The 17,106-nt window shown below is 45.4% G+C and overlaps 1 protein-coding gene across 1 annotated transcript in view; it reads right to left on the bottom strand.

The window, feature by feature from the left end:
* The window catches only part of LOC107110220 (regucalcin-like), a 30,309-nt gene extending 14,996 nt beyond the window's left edge, over positions 1-15,313 (bottom strand). The window contains exons 1-2 of the mRNA XM_015410969.1: positions 15,276-15,313; positions 1,522-1,643 (exon numbers count right to left, since the gene is read on the bottom strand). The gene's annotated coding sequence lies outside the window, so the exon portion shown is untranslated. The remainder of the gene's footprint in view (positions 1-1,521; positions 1,644-15,275) is intronic.
* Between the last annotated feature and the right edge of the window lie 1,793 nt (positions 15,314-17,106).

Raw genomic sequence — 17,106 nt, 5'->3', positions numbered from 1 at the left:
CAGGACAGATTCAGGTAATAACTCTAGGTCAGAGCCATATAGAAGAGGCAGAGATAATTGTTTAAAAAATGCTTGAAATGGTCAGGGCCGGCTCGCTCACTAGGCGAACTAGGTGTTCGCCTATAACGCGCCGGCCCTTAGGGGGTGCCAAACTGCACCCACCCCTCCCACCAAAAGCCCCCCAACCGCCAAAAGCCCTGCATTTCCGCAGCCGGGGAAGCTCTTTTCGGGGGGGGGGGGGGGGGGGGGGGGGGGCAGAAGGGATCCTCGCCTAGGGTGCAAAATAAGCTGGGGCCAGCCCTGGAAATGGTTATTAGAGTGATACAGCTCCTGGTTCTCATAATTCTCAGTGGCACCAGCTGAGGTAAAAAGTCCTGTCTTAAGTCCTTAGGCTATTGCTGCTTTGCCTCAGTGACAATGGGGGATACCCCCTCAGCCCAAGTGCATTACCAATTATCAGGGTCAGACAGCACAAGGGATGGTACCAAAAGTTCCTGGCTTTCAAAGCATCATGTTTAAACAATTCTTCTTCCACAGAAATGGATCGGTTCTCACTTTGAAGGCATAGACAGAGTTGCTGTTGGATGACCACTGAGGTAAGGGCCCTCTCCCCTGACACTGGAGCCACTAGCAATGGGTGTAAAAGGCCTGTTCACCTCCCTCCCAACTGCTTCAGACAACAGTCCCTATAATTTCTCCCAAAGAACTTAATGATCATGGGGGAAAGTAATGATTTGATGTGCAGCTCGTTCCACCCCTGCGGTCAGGGTGCTATCGAATCTGTTTCCCATTTTTTAAAAATTGTCCATTTTATACTAAGATTCAAGAAAAATTTCTGGACACCCTTCTTTTTCACATGGTGTGGTCTTCCTGAGAGTGAGTGTCAAGCTCCAGTTGCTACTCTCTGGGCAAAACGCTTCTATAACATTTAATGTTGCTTGTTTTCTTCAATCTGTAATTCAAACCAGGGAAGCTATTAACTGATCAGTTCTTTTTTGTTGGCTGTTCGACAGCCATACTTTTGATGTATTCCTAAATTTTAATGTAATCTTATCTCTTACATGCCAATAAAAGTTGTCTGTCTGTCACACTAATTTAAAAATCATGGGACATGGTAGATCACAATCAAGCAGTCAGTTCCGGCTATTTTGCCAAAACTGGGACTTAACCATTCACCAAGGATACTAAACTTACCATGTATGTAAAATTAAAAAGTCTCAACAAACAACTCAGAAAAGATTTCTCACCGACTAATCCAGACAGAGACAGTACTGTGTTGTATAAAAGTATATAAGAGAATGAATAAGGGATTCTTCAGTCAGCAGGATTAATTAAGATAATAGGTGGTTTCAGAAACACAGATGGGAGCTGATTCGTGGTGTAACTTTTTGTTTCATAGCTCCTTTTACAAGTGCACCATGTGATCTAATCCAGTCTGAGACCAGTTCCCAGCCTTCTATAATGATTAAAAGTGTAAAGTTTTCCCCTTCTCAGTAAAAAAAACCATAAACTCATACTCACCTGTACTGCAGACTGAAATCACAATAAAAAGATCCCTCCACGGTGCATCCACTGTTCCTTCTAAGTATGTACTTTATTTTGTTGAATTCTTGACTAGATTGTCTGAACTTTCCTTTTCCTTTCTGTTGTAAAATAGGAAATTGTGAAATGTAAAAGCTATTTGAGTCAACATTGCAAAATGTGCACATTCCTTTTTTGCAACTTATGCACATCAACAACTGTGCTGGATCAGACCAATGGTCTTTCTTGTCCATCATTCTATGTTTCCCACAGTGGCTAACCAGATGCCACCAGAAGGTCTACGCATTGCTCCCCTGTTGTTGCCCCTGCTCTGGTATTCAGATGGTTTCTGTCTCTGAATATGGAGTCTGCATTTAGTTATTGTGGCTAATAACCATTGATGGACCTTGTAATGTTTCCTGCTCCAGCATCTGTCAGATTACTTTCTCCTGACTCGTGCATGACCCCAGAAAGCAGACAAGCGAGGCATAGTCATTCATAGAAGCCACAAGTGAGGCATAACCACTTAACAGCTACTTGCTTTCCTTCCTTGTTTTTCTCTTTCCCACCCACCCATTAGCCTTTCATCTGCACCCCATCTTCAGTAATATTTTTATTTCATTTGCACTCCATCTTTCTCCACAATGGGAACCCACAGGAGCTTACATCATTCTCCATATTATCCTCACAACAACACTTTGAGGTCGGTTAGGCTGAAAGTGGGTGACTAGCCCAATGTGACCTTCCATGGCAGAGTGGGAATTCAAACCTAGGTCTCCCATATCTTAGTCTGAATCTCTAACCACTACACAACACTGGCTTTCAGGCAGTGTCTGCTGTTGAACAGTAGTAAGCAACCAGGCCTCTGAAAGTCATGAAAGTTAGGTGGTAGCAAGTTAGCTGGTGGTTGCTGTTGGGCCTGGCCCCAATGAAAACCCCCTCAAAGGCCAAAAAAGCCCTCAAAAAGGGCCCTGTCCCTTCCTCCTGCCTTTTACTGATAGAAACCAAGCCTTGAAGGCTAGCAATACTGTTTTTGTGGTTGCCTAGCAATGGCCACTGGGAACATCCATTTCTTAAAACCACAGGCTGTCATGTCTGTTCATGGCTCCAGTGTCCAGATTTAAGTAAACTACAGGTTTGGCTACATTGAGAATTAGCTATATTGATAATGAAAGCTCCTTCAGCTTACTTTATAAACATTATTATTTAAATCAATGCAGTGAACTAAGATGACTTATTGTATTCCTTTTGTTATTGGTATTTACAGAATACTATACTGGTAGGTTTTTTTGGGCATGTGTTTTTTTTTAAAAGTTAGCCTGCACTGAGCCAGATAGCCTAGGCCAGCCTGATCTCATCAGATCTTGGAAGCTAAGCAGGGTCAGCCCTGGCCAGTATTTGGATGGGAGACCTCCAAGGAATAACCAGGAGTGTGATGTGGAGGCAGGCAATGGCAAACCCCCTCTGAATGTCTCTTGCCTTGAAATTCCTAGGGGTTGCCATAAGTAAGTGTGACTTTATGGCACTTTCCTCTACTACCACCAAGGCTAGCTGAAATGTTAGTTTGGTGTAGTGGTTAAGAGTGGCGGACTCTAATCTGGGAGAACTGCATTGTATTCCCTACTTCTCCACATGCAGTCAGCTGGGTGACCTTGAGTCAGTAACAGTTCTCTCAGAGCTGTCTCTCAATAGCAGTTCTCTCAGAGCTCTCTCAGCCCCACCTACCTCACAGTGTGCCTGTTGTGGGTAGAGGAAGGGAAGGGGATTGTAAGCACAGTGTAATGTATTGGAATACTTACATGAATCGCCTCATTGAACTTCAATGTTAAGCTTGAAGCCAAGCTAAGGCTTCTCCGGACGGACTTCCTATTGGTCGCTCTGTAACAGCGACCAATCAGAACTGCACCTATTCCCTGCGAGGGAAAGACTCTTATTGGTCCTTATCCCAACACCCTCATTGGTTACTTTTGTAAATAGGCGTGGCTATGTTAGCCCGGGAATGTTTAAAAGGAGCCTAGTTCCCAATGTTAAGTTGTTCTGGTTATGAATGCGTTGAGTGCTTGTTTGCTACTTCAATAAAGCTGAATCACTTTGCTGAAATCACGTTCCAAATCTTTGTTAGCTGCGATCTAACAATTGACGACGAGGATGGGATGTTAGAGCGGGTAGGCAGCCCTGCTTAACAACCCTACGACGGAAGAAAGCGAGCAAAGCACTGTGGCCGATCCAGCCGAGGCAGCACCAGCACCGGTGAACGAGCCTGCGAGGATGGCCAATAACCAGAAGTTCGAGGCATTCGAACCCACATCAGAGGATTGGGACGCGTACCTTGCCAGGTTCGAGTTTCACCTCAAGGCCAACGACATCAAAGAGGAGGCGAAGAAGAGGGCGAGCCTGCTGAGTTCCTGCGGGAAGGGCACCTTCAACATTGCCAGGTCGTTGGTAGCTCCGGCCGACATTAAAACGGTGTCGTTCGCAGAGCTGATAAAGAAGCTAAAGGCCCACTTCTCTCCCCAACCTTCAGAGATCGCCTGCCGGCATGCGTTTTACAAAAGGAGCCAGGCAGGAAACGAGACCATCGCGGAGTTTGTGGCGGCCCTTTGCAAAGCAGCACGGCCGTGCAACTTCGCAAATGTTGAAGAGGCTCTCCGGGACCGTCTCGTGTGTGGCCTAAGAGACGAGAGGCTGCAGCAAAAGTTGTTTGCGCGCACTACCCTGACCTGGGCGGTGGCGTACGAAGAAGCCGTTGCAGCAGAGGCGGCGGACAAGTCAACAAAGGAGGTCCGTCAGCGGCTGGCCGAACAACACGTTCATTTTCAGCGGGACAGCGAGGGCGATGATGAGGACGATGTCGTCAACGCACTAAGAGGCAAGCGGACCCCAGTGAAACCTGCAGCGCTCAAATCCTGTTCCGGATGTGGCGGGAAACACCAGCGCGACTCCTGTTGGGCCCGAGATGTCGACTGCATAGCATGCGGGTGGCGTGGACACCTTGCCAGGGTCTGCAGATCGGCGCAGAAAGGTTCAGCACCCAGCGACCAAGGCAAACAGCATTTTCCTGCACCAGGAGCAACCCACTAGATGACAACAAACCTGACCAGCACGTCAGCTGTTCATCGCACCAGTCACCAGAGCAAGATTTCCGTGACCCCACTTCTTGATGGCAGACCCTGCACCATGGAGGTCGATTCCGGCTCGTCTGTGACGGTGATCTCTGCAGCGTCCTGGCAGCAGCTCTTTCCGAACCGAAGTAGGCGACGGCTCCAGTCTGCGGACACGAGGGTGTCCGACTTCCAAGGAAACAGGATTCCATTGGCAGGGAGGGACAATGCTAGTGTTGAGTATAAGGGAAAATGTGCTAACCTGTCATTTTTGGTCGCTGAGGGGGACCGGGTCAACCTACTGGGGTTAGACTGGTTCGAACCACTGGGTATTGGTATTTACGGTATAAACAAAATGTCTGAAAATAAATGGGACATGCTGTATGACCTTTTCCCTGAAGTGTTTGGAGAAGGGTTGGGGAGGTACAAAGGCCCCCCAGCTGCGTTTGTGTTAGACCCATCCGTAAAACCAATTAGGTTAAAATATCGAAAGGTGCCAATCCCTCTCAGGCCTAAAGTAGAGGGAGAGATTGACAAGCTCGTGGAACAAGGGGTCTTAGAACCTGTACCTTACAGCAGATGGGAAACCCCTATTGTTACTCCAGTCAAACTGGACGGGTCCATACGAATATGCGCAGAATATAAATGTACTTTGAATAAGGCGTTACAACAGCATTCGTACCCGGTTCCAGTGATAAGCCACATCTTGGCTTCCTTGGGGGGAGTCAAGGTGTTTGCCAAACTTGACTTGGCCCAGGCATACCAACAGTTGCCTGTCACCCCAGAGGCTGTGGAGGCCCAGACAATAGTAACACAGAGACGGGCTTTTAAAGTAAATCGGCTCCAGTTCAGTGTAAATGTAGCACCTGGCATCTTTCAGGGCCTAATGGAACGATTGTTGAGGGGGGTACCTGGCACGGTGCCCTATTTTGACGATGTGTTGATTGCAGGTGGGTCGGAACAAGAACTGTTGGACCGTGTCCAGGAAGTGCTAAAACGCTTCCAGGCCGCCGGGCTCAGGGTAAAGCGGTCTAAATGTACACTGGGAGTTGACAGTGTAGAATTCCTGGGATTTCGCATCGACGAAAAAGGAGTTAATCCCACGAGCGAAAAAGTGACCGCGATCCAGAACACCCCCAGGCCGGTGAGTAAGAAAGAGCTGCAATCCTTCTTAAGTCTGCTCAATTTTTATCATGCGTTTTTACCGCATAAGGCATCAGTGGCTGCCCCTTTGCACGCACTTTTGCATAAGGAGGCAAAATGGAAGTGGGGAAAAGCCAAAGAAAGGACTTTTGTGGGAGTCAAGGAGCTGTTAACTTCTAATGACGTGCTGACTCATTACGATGTGCAGAAGTTCCTGGTGTTAGCTGCAGACGCTTCACCTTTTGGAATAGGCGCAGTTTTGAGCCATGTGATGCCTGATGGGAGCGAAGCGCCTATCGCTTTTTATTCAAGGTCTCTATCTGCGGCAGAAAGGAACTATGCCCAGATAGACAAGGAGGGTCTGGCATTAGTAGCGGCTGTCAAAAAGTTCCATGATTTTATTTTTGGCAGGAGGTTTTTACTGGTAACTGACCACAAGCTGCTACTGGGGATTTTTGCGCCCGATAAGCAACTGCCAAACATCATGTCCCCACGGATGCTTAGATGGCCGATTTTTTTGCAGGCCTACGATTTTGATTTGGAACACCGGCCTGGGAAGGCAATTGGGCACGCGGATGCGCTCAGCCGTTGTCCTTTGCCCGACGTCGGCACAGACCCAGCTCCAGCTTGTGAAGTGTTGTCAATAGACGAATTTCCACTCGCCCCTGTCTCCTCTAAAGAGATCGCGGTAGGGGACAGCATACTGGGCCGTGTCCTCAACTGGGTGTGGAGGGGGTGGCCGGTAGGAGGAATAGAACCTGAATTCCAGCCTTACCGAGCCCGCCAAAAAGAGCTTTCTATCTCAAAGGGGTGTGTATTATGGGGAAACCGGGTGGTGGTTCCTGACAAACTTCGTAACAGAGTGTTAGAATCCCTCCACGATGGGCACCCGGGAATGGTGCATATGAAGGCCCTAGCAAGGGGCTATGTTTGGTGGCCTAAACTAAATACGGAAATTGAGGAGTGGGTACAGGGCTGCACCCAATGCCAACAGAACAAACCAGAGCCTCCACAAGCACCCCCCCAAAAAAGTGGGAAACCACTGGTAAGCCGTGGTCACGGATCCATATAGATTTTGCGGGCCCAGTACAAGGTCAAATGTTTTTAATTCTGGTAGACGCTATGTCCAAATGGCTGGAGGTGGTACATATGCACTCGACCATGTCCGTGGCAGTTATTCATGCGCTACACCGGCTTTTCGCGACCCACGGACTGCTGGATGTACTGGTCAGTGACAATGGGCCTCAATTTGTGTCAGAGGAGTTCCAACAATTTTTGGCTAACAATGGCATTCGCCAGATTACCTCTGCCCCGTTTCATCCAGCATCAAATGGGCAGGCCGAGAGAATGGTCCGTATGGCCAAGGAAGCACTGGGAAAGTTAACTGAGGGAGATTGGAGTTTGCGTTTGGGGTCTTTTCTTTTGCGGCAGCACACCACCCCCTGTAGTGCCACGGGTCGTAGTACGGCCTAATTGCTCATGGGCAGGCGCCTGACAACATGTTTAAATCGGTTACACCCGGATCTTAATGATCAAGAGCCTGAGCGGAAGGAGATGCATACGAAGGTGCGCATGTTTGAGACCGGGGACAAAGTGTTTGCCCGTAATTATGCATTCCTGTGCCCCCGGGGTGGTATGCGAGTGCGTAGGAACTTGGATGTATGTGATAGAGCTGGCTGATGGTAGAAAATGGCGGCGCCACGTAGACCAGCTGAGGAGACGTTGGGCGAAGGACAGCGCCGACTCTCCGACAGCTGAGTCCTCTGAACTTGAGTACAGCCCTTCACAGACAGAAGTGAGTACCGAACTGCCTGGTACTGTCACCGAAGCAGGGCAGACCCCTGGTTCCGGGCCTGAAAACGCAGAAGTGTATGCCCCTGACCCAGTCATAGAACCTATAGCTGACCCACAGTCAAGTGTGCCCCCTGAGCTTGCCCCGCTCCGCAGGTCTCAGCGTACACGACAAACACCCACTTACCTAAAAGACTATGACTGTAATAAAGTGTATTGTAATGGCTGATGTGCCTAGAAGGTGTGTAAACAATAAAACAAGGGTATGATGTCTTAACTTAAGGGGGAGGAATTGTAATGTATTGGAATACTTACATGAATCGCCTCATTGAACTTCAATGTTAAGCTTGAAGCCAAGCTAAGGCTTCTCCGGACGGACTTCCTATTGGTCGCTCTGTAATAGCGACCAATCAGAACTGCACCTATTCCCTGCGAGGGAAAGACTCTTATTGGTCCTTATCCCAACACCCTCATTGGTTACTTTTGTAAATAGGCGTGGCTATGTTAGCCCGGGAATGTTTAAAAGGAGCCTAGCTCCCAATGTTAAGTTGTTCTGGTTATGAATGCGTTGAGTGTTTGTTTGCTACTTCAATAAAGCTGAATCACTTTGCTGAAATCACGCTCCGAATCTTTGTTAGCTGTGATCTAACACACAGTTTCCTCTAAGCTGTGCTAGGGGGCGCTGGCACACAACATTTCAGAGGCCAACTCAGAGGATTTCTGCTTCAGCTCAGAAACAATGGAGGATGGGAACACCTCCTTCTGGTCCAATCTTTTTGAAACGGGGGGGGGGGGCGGGTTTTGAGGAGGGGCACCAGCAGCTGCGCTGCAAATTTCCCCCCTTTCCCTCCAAAAACAGCCCCCCAGAGCCCCAGATGCCCCAGGATCAATGATCCCCATAGGCTACAATTGAGCCAGGAAAAAAACCCTATTTTTTTGCACACCCCTATTATACTTTTCAGTATGATTTGTAAGCTGCCTTGAGTCACAGGGGAAAGTGGGATATAAATATTTGAATAAATATGTAGTTTGGGTAGGTTGATAGCATTTAAGCAACTTTCCTGTTTGTTAGGTTAGGCAGGGTTCTGACAGTGATTGTTCCACCTCTGTTATACTTGACCTGTAATGCTAGTTGTCATATTTCACTAAAAAACCCAAAGTAGACTGCAAGCAGAGGTCGATTCGGGGGGGATCGCGGGGGTCGTATAATAGTATCTTGGAACAGGGGGGGGTTGTCGTTTTTGAGGAGAGGCACCAGCAGCTGTGCTGCAAATTTCACCCCTTTACCTCCAAAAACAGCCCCCCAGAGCCCCAGATGCCCCAGGATCAATGATCCCCATAGGCTACAATTGAGCCAGGAAAAAAACCCTATTTTTTTGCACACCCCTATTATACTTTTCAGTATGATTTGTAAGCTGCCTTGAGTCACAGGGGAAAGTGGGATATAAATATTTGAATAAATATGTAGTTTGGGTAGGTTGATAGCATTTAAGCAACTTTCCTGTTTGTTAGGTTAGGCAGGGTTCTGACAGTGATTGTTCCACCTCTGTTATACTTGACCTGTAATGCTAGTTGTCATATTTCACTAAAAAACCCAAAGTAGACTGCAAGCAGAGGTCGATTCGGGGGGGATCGCGGGGGATCGCAGTTCCCCCGGGTGAGGTGCGGGGGCAGGGTACACGACGAAGCCCCGCCCCCTGCTTCCGGCCGCCCCGCTTCCGGCCCTCATTCAGCCAGGAGGAGGCAGGAGAAGAGGAAGGGTAAGTTGCTTCCTCCCCACCTCTCCCCACCCCTGCCTGCCTGGGGCCAGGGAGGGCCTTGGCGGGGCATCCTCGCACTCCCACCGGCCTTGCAGGTCCACCACCGGGCCCCTGATGTCAGGGGGTGTGGCATATGCTAATGAGTTATGCTAATGAGTTCCCCTAGCTCTTTTTCTACAAAACGACCCCTGACTGCAAGAGTTCCCCCCCCCCAAGTGCTGGTACATTTTCTAAGGGGCAGAGACTTTCCAATGTTTTTTTTGCGGGGGCTGGGCCAGAGGTGTTGCTATGCTAGGTCCTTAGAAGATCCAGGGCCCAGTGACATCATAGGGAGGAGCCAGTGACATTACAGACCAGTATCACTATCTATGGAGGCAGAGCCATGTGGGATTTAGGAAGGGGCTCCCCAGAAATTTAGGGGGGCCTGGAAACTCATAGGAACCCCCCTAGTCATGTCCCTGGGCTTGGCTAAACCCAAGAACAGGTGGGAGTTGGCCAGTGGCTATAGCGGTATCTCAGTGGTCTCCTGCTGTGTCCTTTTTTAAAATTCACTGTTAGAATAGTCACTTTAAGATCTGCAAAAATATACATCATGTGCATAAGACTAACAAATGGTCACAAATCTGACAGTAAGGAAGGCAACACAGAAAAGCCTGTAGGGGAACATCCAGGAAAACTTGTAAAATGTCAGATTTGTGACCATTTGTGACCAGGATGTTCATTTACAGGAGTCTTGTGTCTTGACCCAGAATTCCTTGTTCTAACATCCATGATCCACGTTTGTTAACCAGTCATCTAGCATAAAGTTTCCCAATAATAGAAAGGAGACTTATTGGGCAGTAATTGGATGGTAACTGATAATTACCCTTTTTAACTATGAGAACCAGTATTGCATTTGTCCAAGACTTTGGCATTATTCCCGTCCCATCGGCTATGGTAAAAAAATCTGCAAAGAAGGTCGCCCACCAGTTCAGATTTATTTTAACTATTTCTGGTGGAATTGCGTCTGGGCCAGGTTTTTGTAAAGGGGAATCTACCCTAAATCACTGCGTGACTCTTATGCACCTTGTTAAGGGAGCTGCGGTGGCTCAAGTGGTTAAGACGCTGAACTGCAGGCTGTGGAAGGTCGGTAGTTCAGCAGTTCAAGACCCGAGTTGCCGCATGACGGAGTGAGCTCCCATCTCTAGTTCCAGCTCCTGCCAACCTAGCAGTTCGAAATCAAGAAATTACAAGTAGATAACTTCAGTGGGAAGGTAACAGCGTTCCATGTGCCTTGGTGTTTAGTCATGCTGGCCACATGACCACGGAAATGTCTTCGGACAGCGCTGACTCTTTGGCTTTGAAACGGAGATGAGCACCGCAACCCTAGAGTCGGATTCAACTGGCTTTCGAGCAAGGGAACCTTTACCTTTATCTTTAATAAGTATAAGAGACAAAAAGCACCAACGTATATGCAGCCTTTCTAGATCTAAAAGGTGCTTTTGATTCAATCATAAAATAACGTCTATGGGAGAAACATAAGCTGATGAGGATGGAACCGAGGCTTTTATATTTAATAATGAAGCTTGCTCATAATATGACCTGCCAAGTTAGACTTAACAACGTTGGTGACCTAACTTACAAAATCCCAATGAATATAGGAGACAAACAGGGCTGCCTTCTAGCGCCTTTTTTAATCCAATCTATTTATAAATGATTTGGCACCCGCCTTAGATCCGATCCATGGTCACAGTCCTAAACTTGGCTCGATCCACACCCCTTTACTCCTTCATGCTGATGACACAGTGCTATCGTCCCTAACTCGTACAGGGCTGAAACGCCTTTTGAAGAGCTTTGTAGACTATTGTGAAAAGAATAGGCTAGTTCTGAATTTTGAAAAATCCAAAATTGTGATCTTCAGTAAGATTTGGAAGCTGTCCAGATGGAATATCGGTGGCCATTTTATTGAACAAGTCAAAAGCTTTAAGTACTTGGGTATCCACTTTTACTATAACACCAGATGGGTCTATCATAAAGAGAGAGCAATTGAGGCAGTGAACAACATTGCTGCAGCTATTACACATTTCCATTATACCAGGGGCAACCAGTATGTGCTGGCGGCCCTTAAAGTTGTTAATGCCAAATTAGCTACTCAGTTATTCTAAGGAGTACCAATCTGGATTGAAGCCTTAAAAGGGGACTTGGAAAGAATACAGTCCAGATTTTTGTCGAAAATTCTTGGACTTCCCTCTTGTGTTCCTTACACAGCTTTATGCTTAGAAACCAATCAAAGGCATCTATTGACCAGAGGATGGCTGAGAACAAAATTAGTTTTGGCTTAAACTTCAGTTCCATGCTAAAGCTAAAAGTATTATTACTCACATGTTATCTGAGTCCCATCTCTCTCCATGGCTTAGATATGTAGAGGAGAAACTCTCTACGATAGGAATATCCCCAGATTATTTAGCCCCCTTTTCAGATAAACAAGCCTATGCTATTATCAAACAAATATTTCTTGATATCGAAAGGCAAGAACTTTGGGAATCTGCAGCCAGCAGATGCTCCCCAAGTAGGTTGGGGATCTTTGACATGGGCTCTATTGCGAAATATCTATGTTTAACAGCCCCACATCATCGCAGAGCATACATGCTTGCACGCTTTAGTGTTCTGCCATCGGAGGTGCTTTTAAGGAGGTACTGCCAGATACCATATGTAGACAGACTTTGTCCTTGCTCTCTAAAAGATATAGAATCCACTACACAAACCATACTTCATTGTCCCTTTTATAGGGATACTCGATCTCCACTTTTAGATGATTGTCCCTTTTATAGGGATATACTCGATCTCCACTTTTAGATGATTGTCCCTTTTATAGGGATATACTCGATCTCCACTTTTAGATGGTAAGAGCTGGCATTCTGATGACTCAATTATTCACTTTCTTCTGTTTAATTCTAATTGTGAAATAATGGAGGCTGTTGCAAATTTTTTACATTATGCAATCAGAAGACAAGGTTTGAATAGCCAAGTGTAAGTGACTGATGTATCTTAGTATTTTGCTGTATTCCCTTAATGTTTTGTGCTTTCAGTGCCAATAAAAGACTGTGTGTGTGTGAGTCTTGTTTCTGCCTTATGCTTTGTACTGAAATTTACTAAATTATGGCATCACAGATTCCTTCATTTGATAAATGCATGGCTGAAGTCTCTGAGTCAGTTGCTGTGCACTCAATTTCTGAGCAATGTACAGAGTTCAAAGTAGCCAAGTGTAACCAGCAATCTTCTTCTCACTTCGAACTCATATCCTACAAGTGAGTACACATACATTTTGAGGCCATGACCCCAAAGAAAATTCACAGTTATGTCACCTAGTATTTTATATACCTTGCCTACTTAGCACACTTCTTAGAAACTCCACCTTAAAAACACAGACATTCAGAACTAATTATTAATAAATCACATAATTAAGTTAATGGGAAATGACTGCATTCCTGTGCTTCGTTAATTTCTGTTCTTCAGGTTCAACTTGCAAAACAGATTTGGCTTCAACAAATGATCTTCAGATTGCTGAAATACACCTTTAACTGCACCAGAAAGGACTTTCCTCTTTCTAATTACAAATCTATCCATGGCAAACTGAACGGAATGGTGGACTGAAAAAAAATCAAAGGAAAATATAAGGATTCTGAAGGACAAGAAATTACATATAAAAAATAGGAGGGGTAGCCATGTTAATCATATAATCCCTGCAACTTCTAAATTTGCAGAGTGGAATGACAGCCCCTGGGGATAGGCTCAGTGCTCTGTGACTGGAATGACAGCCCCCAGAGTGGAATGATGGTCCCTAGGAAGAGAATCAGTGCTCTTGGACTGGAATGACAGCCCCTGGAAGTAGCAGAAGTGTTCCAGGACTGGAATTACAGCCCTCAAAGTGGAATGACAGTCCCTGGGATTAACAAAAGTATTCTGGGACTATCATTCCACTCTGAGGGCTGTCATTCCAGTCCCAGAACACCTCTGCTATTTCCAGGGGCCGTAATTCCACTCTGGGGGCTGTCATTCCAGTACCAGAGCACAGAATCTCTCCCTAGGGACCGTAATTCCACTCTGGGGGCTGTCGGTCTAGTCCCAGAGCACAGATTCTATTCCCAGGGACTGTCTTTCCACTCTGGGGGTTGTCATTCTAGTCCCAGAGTAGCCTATCTGGACCCAAAGACCTTAGTGGAAAAACCATTCCACATTTTCTTTGGAACTGTTTTTGTGCTGCAACGTATTTCAGTGGAGCTCATGCAAGTCAATTGCAATAAGCATTCCTGGCTCCTATTATCTCCAATGGGCCTTCATATCCTCCTTATTCTGCATCTTTTTGAAATGACAAAAATCCCCTTAAATAATTTATAATTAAGAGCTACTATAAAATATCCTATCTGTTTCTTCTGAACCTTCTGTTTCCTAATCAGTGCAATAATGACACATTTGGTCTTTAATTACGTATATAATGTAGATGCCAGGCTTAATCTCTTGGGCTTCATTGCAGGGCGGTCAACTACAGCAGTAGTAGTGTTCTACAGTGATTTCATACACACAAAAAACCCTCAATAAACTTTTAATGTCTTCTATAGTTTAGGAATGCACGTTTGTTTGGGATCTCCAATATTGTTATGTCACATATTTGGGGTCATTATTGTGTCTGGATGACATTGGCATTGGTTTCATTGCAAAACTCACCTCAGATCCATTAGGACTGCTAAAAATGTCCTGTCCTATGTGGAAATGGGCTGCTGATGCTTTTCATGACATGGAGGTAGATAGCCTCACCTGGTAAATAACATCCCATTAAGCCTCTATTAAAAGGACAGGGTATTTTTTTTTCTCCAGGCACCTAGCAACCCTGTCACCAATTGGGATGAAATTCTCATAAATTATAGCGCTCTCCCAAGGGACCTTCCCTAACTTTGGCAAAAGAGAAGTTTCCCACTTTGCAACCCATTACAATTCTCCCTTGCAGAGTGGGTATGCAGAGGTATCGTGATGGTTTCCCCCCCTCCAGCTCCTTGGGGCATTGGGATCTTGATGCTGATGCATATGAGAGAGACAGGGTACTCCTATAAACATTATAAATACATATATGCACAGTCATGCCTTCCATTCATTCATTTTGGGATGTTTCTTCCAGCCCGTATCTATACACAAGCTGGTGGACTTTTATAAAAACAATCAAATGCATCAAACAGCAAAGCACAGCATGGTAAAGATTAGGAAGATGCAAGCTTTAACCGCCCTCCGCCTGCTTACTTGGTTCACCCACCGCTATCCCTACTTTATATCCATTAAAGCAAACTCTGTACAGCTAAGCCAATGAGCCTGCAGTATAATTGATTGGTACACAAATATCACTTGGGGACACCGCTGTGTTCAGAACATGGGCAAGGTGTTCTGATTATAGGAAGCCCCTGTCAAGCACATACCTGCTGCTGAGTCTCCTTTCTCCTAGTGTTCCTCCTCTCCAACTCATCACCTGAGGAAAACACCTTATCGGCTGTGATAGCAAATGGAAACTGCACACACTGCAAGTGCAGTCGCACTTGTCGCAGCATTGCGTGTGGGGGGGAGGTCTAGTTCAAAGGGACTGATTACCCTTCTGACATTAACATGGTACATTCCATTTCACTTTTAATTGGTCACTTTCCAAATGCACATTCCTTACTACAGATCTTGTAATTCACTCTTCTGGTTTAATCCAGAGGGCCCATTTCCTTGCTATCCTTCAGACTGATGCATTGAGAATTCTCTCTTTTTGCAAAGTTATTTTTGTCTTCAGGATCCTCACACCTATACAACTACCACCATCTCCCTTCTTCACTTTACCAAATTTCAGAAATGTTCTCTGAGATTCCTTGTTTGGTGTCCTTCATCGACAGCCAACAGAATAATTGTTGATCCAACTTTGTACTCCCTTAAAGTTCTAAAATATTTACCTTACCTTAACAGTACTCAGAAGAGCTACTTCACTAGCTGTGGACAACTGGAGTGATTTCTCAGGTTGTTTGTGAATATATTTGCCTGTGACTCTACAGTCCGATCTCAAAACAAACACATACCTGTAGGGTGTAGCAGCTTCTCCTTGTGGTGTGGCTTTTCCTATTGTTGAGTTCTTGCCTAACACCACGGGAAACAAAAGCCCATTAAGAAAGCCTGTGAATTTTTCTTGGGCAGGTCCAAGGATAGGTGAGTAGTTGCTTTCTAATACAAGCATGGGCAGAATGGAAACTAACAAAGGAGGGAACATCTGTTTTAAATCCTTGAAATTGCTGGGCGTGGCCATTATTCTGCTCTGTGGGCCACTGTGACCCAAATGACTCAAGTGAACCATTAGGTACTGAAACATTAGATAACTCAATAGCTCCCTTCCATTGCTTATGAATCCATCCTGCAGGGATCTCTGCGTGAAATCTGGAGCTGCAGATTATGTGTTGAGAGTTGGTCTGAGGCCTTTTCCTCCTAGTGGGTTAGGGCAACTGCCAGTATTTATTTATTTATTCATTGGATTTCTACCCCGCCCTCCAAGGGCTCAGGGCAGCTTACATAAAATCAATAGTTTACAATAAAACATGAATATAAATTTAGATTAAAACAATTCTAAAATCATTAATTGTACAACATAATAAAGTGCTAGTGATGTTAATTCCAGACGGCTGTAATTAGGAAGACTCAGTCACAAATTATTATTATAATTATTATTATCATACATGGTGTTGCGCGTTGTACAGCAAGAAGTTCCTAAGATTGTCTGGCTGCCTGAAGTACTAGCTCTTTTTAGCATTATGCACCATTAGCTGGTGAGCTAGTTATTTCTGGGGCTGAGAGACTACTTTTAGGGCACCTGCATGGGAGTGGTCATTCATGCCCATACCGTATTGTACCTAGGACTACAAGTAGCATACCAGTACTAGCATGGTCTCATTGTGCAAGGCAGGAAAAGCAAGATGTCAGTTTCCTCAGTGCCAGACGCTTTCAATATTTTTAAGCAATATGTTCCCATGCTATTTCTACAGCTCTGAAGTGTAAAGTGGCAGTCTGGGAAATTTCCTTTCCAGCCTTCTACTTAGGAGAGGCACAGAAACCATAGTACATAGAAGCACTGATAAAAAGTTATCCCTTATTACACATGTATAAGCTGGATGCAGCACAAAGTCACTGGAGGAACACATCAGGGGAGAAGAGGGCGTGAAACCCATCTAAACTATTTGGTTAAGAGATTCTTTTTCTTGAACAGAGAGTTTTTGTTTTTATACTTGGTTTGTTATGGGATAAAATAAACCATCACTTCAAATACTAAAGTGTTAGTCCTGTTAAAAGACAAAAATTAACAAATATAGCTAAGGCGTAATCTCCTTTTTCAAGAAACGTATTTCATGAAGAATCATAAGGACTATATGATGAATACATGGTTAGGGAATAATTTCTTTCTAAGGCAAAGTATTATTTCCCTTGCACCTAATTAGCCCTGTTAATATTTTGCTTGGGGTCCCACCATCCCCTTTGTATATTCAGTCAAAACTCACAGATAAAACTGTGATTTCAGGGAAATGGCATCACTTCTCGCATTCCCGTTGTACCTGTCAGCAGGTGTGTCATGGAAGCCCTGTGCTTTAAGTACCTGAAGTATTTGTAAATAGTTGAAGGGCTGTCACTTAGAGGAGGGCAGGGAGCTGTTCCTGTTGGCAGCAGAGGATAGGACTAGAAATAATGGGTTTAAATTAATGGCGGGAAGGTACCAGCTGGATCTCAGGAAAAACTTTTTTACAGTAAGA

The sequence above is a fragment of the Gekko japonicus genome, unplaced genomic scaffold (genome assembly GCF_001447785.1).
Source record: "Gekko japonicus isolate JY-2015 unplaced genomic scaffold, Gekko_japonicus_V1.1 scaffold244, whole genome shotgun sequence".
Taxonomy (NCBI): domain Eukaryota; kingdom Metazoa; phylum Chordata; class Lepidosauria; order Squamata; family Gekkonidae; genus Gekko; species Gekko japonicus.
This window is presented reverse-complemented; position numbering and strand designations above follow the sequence as displayed.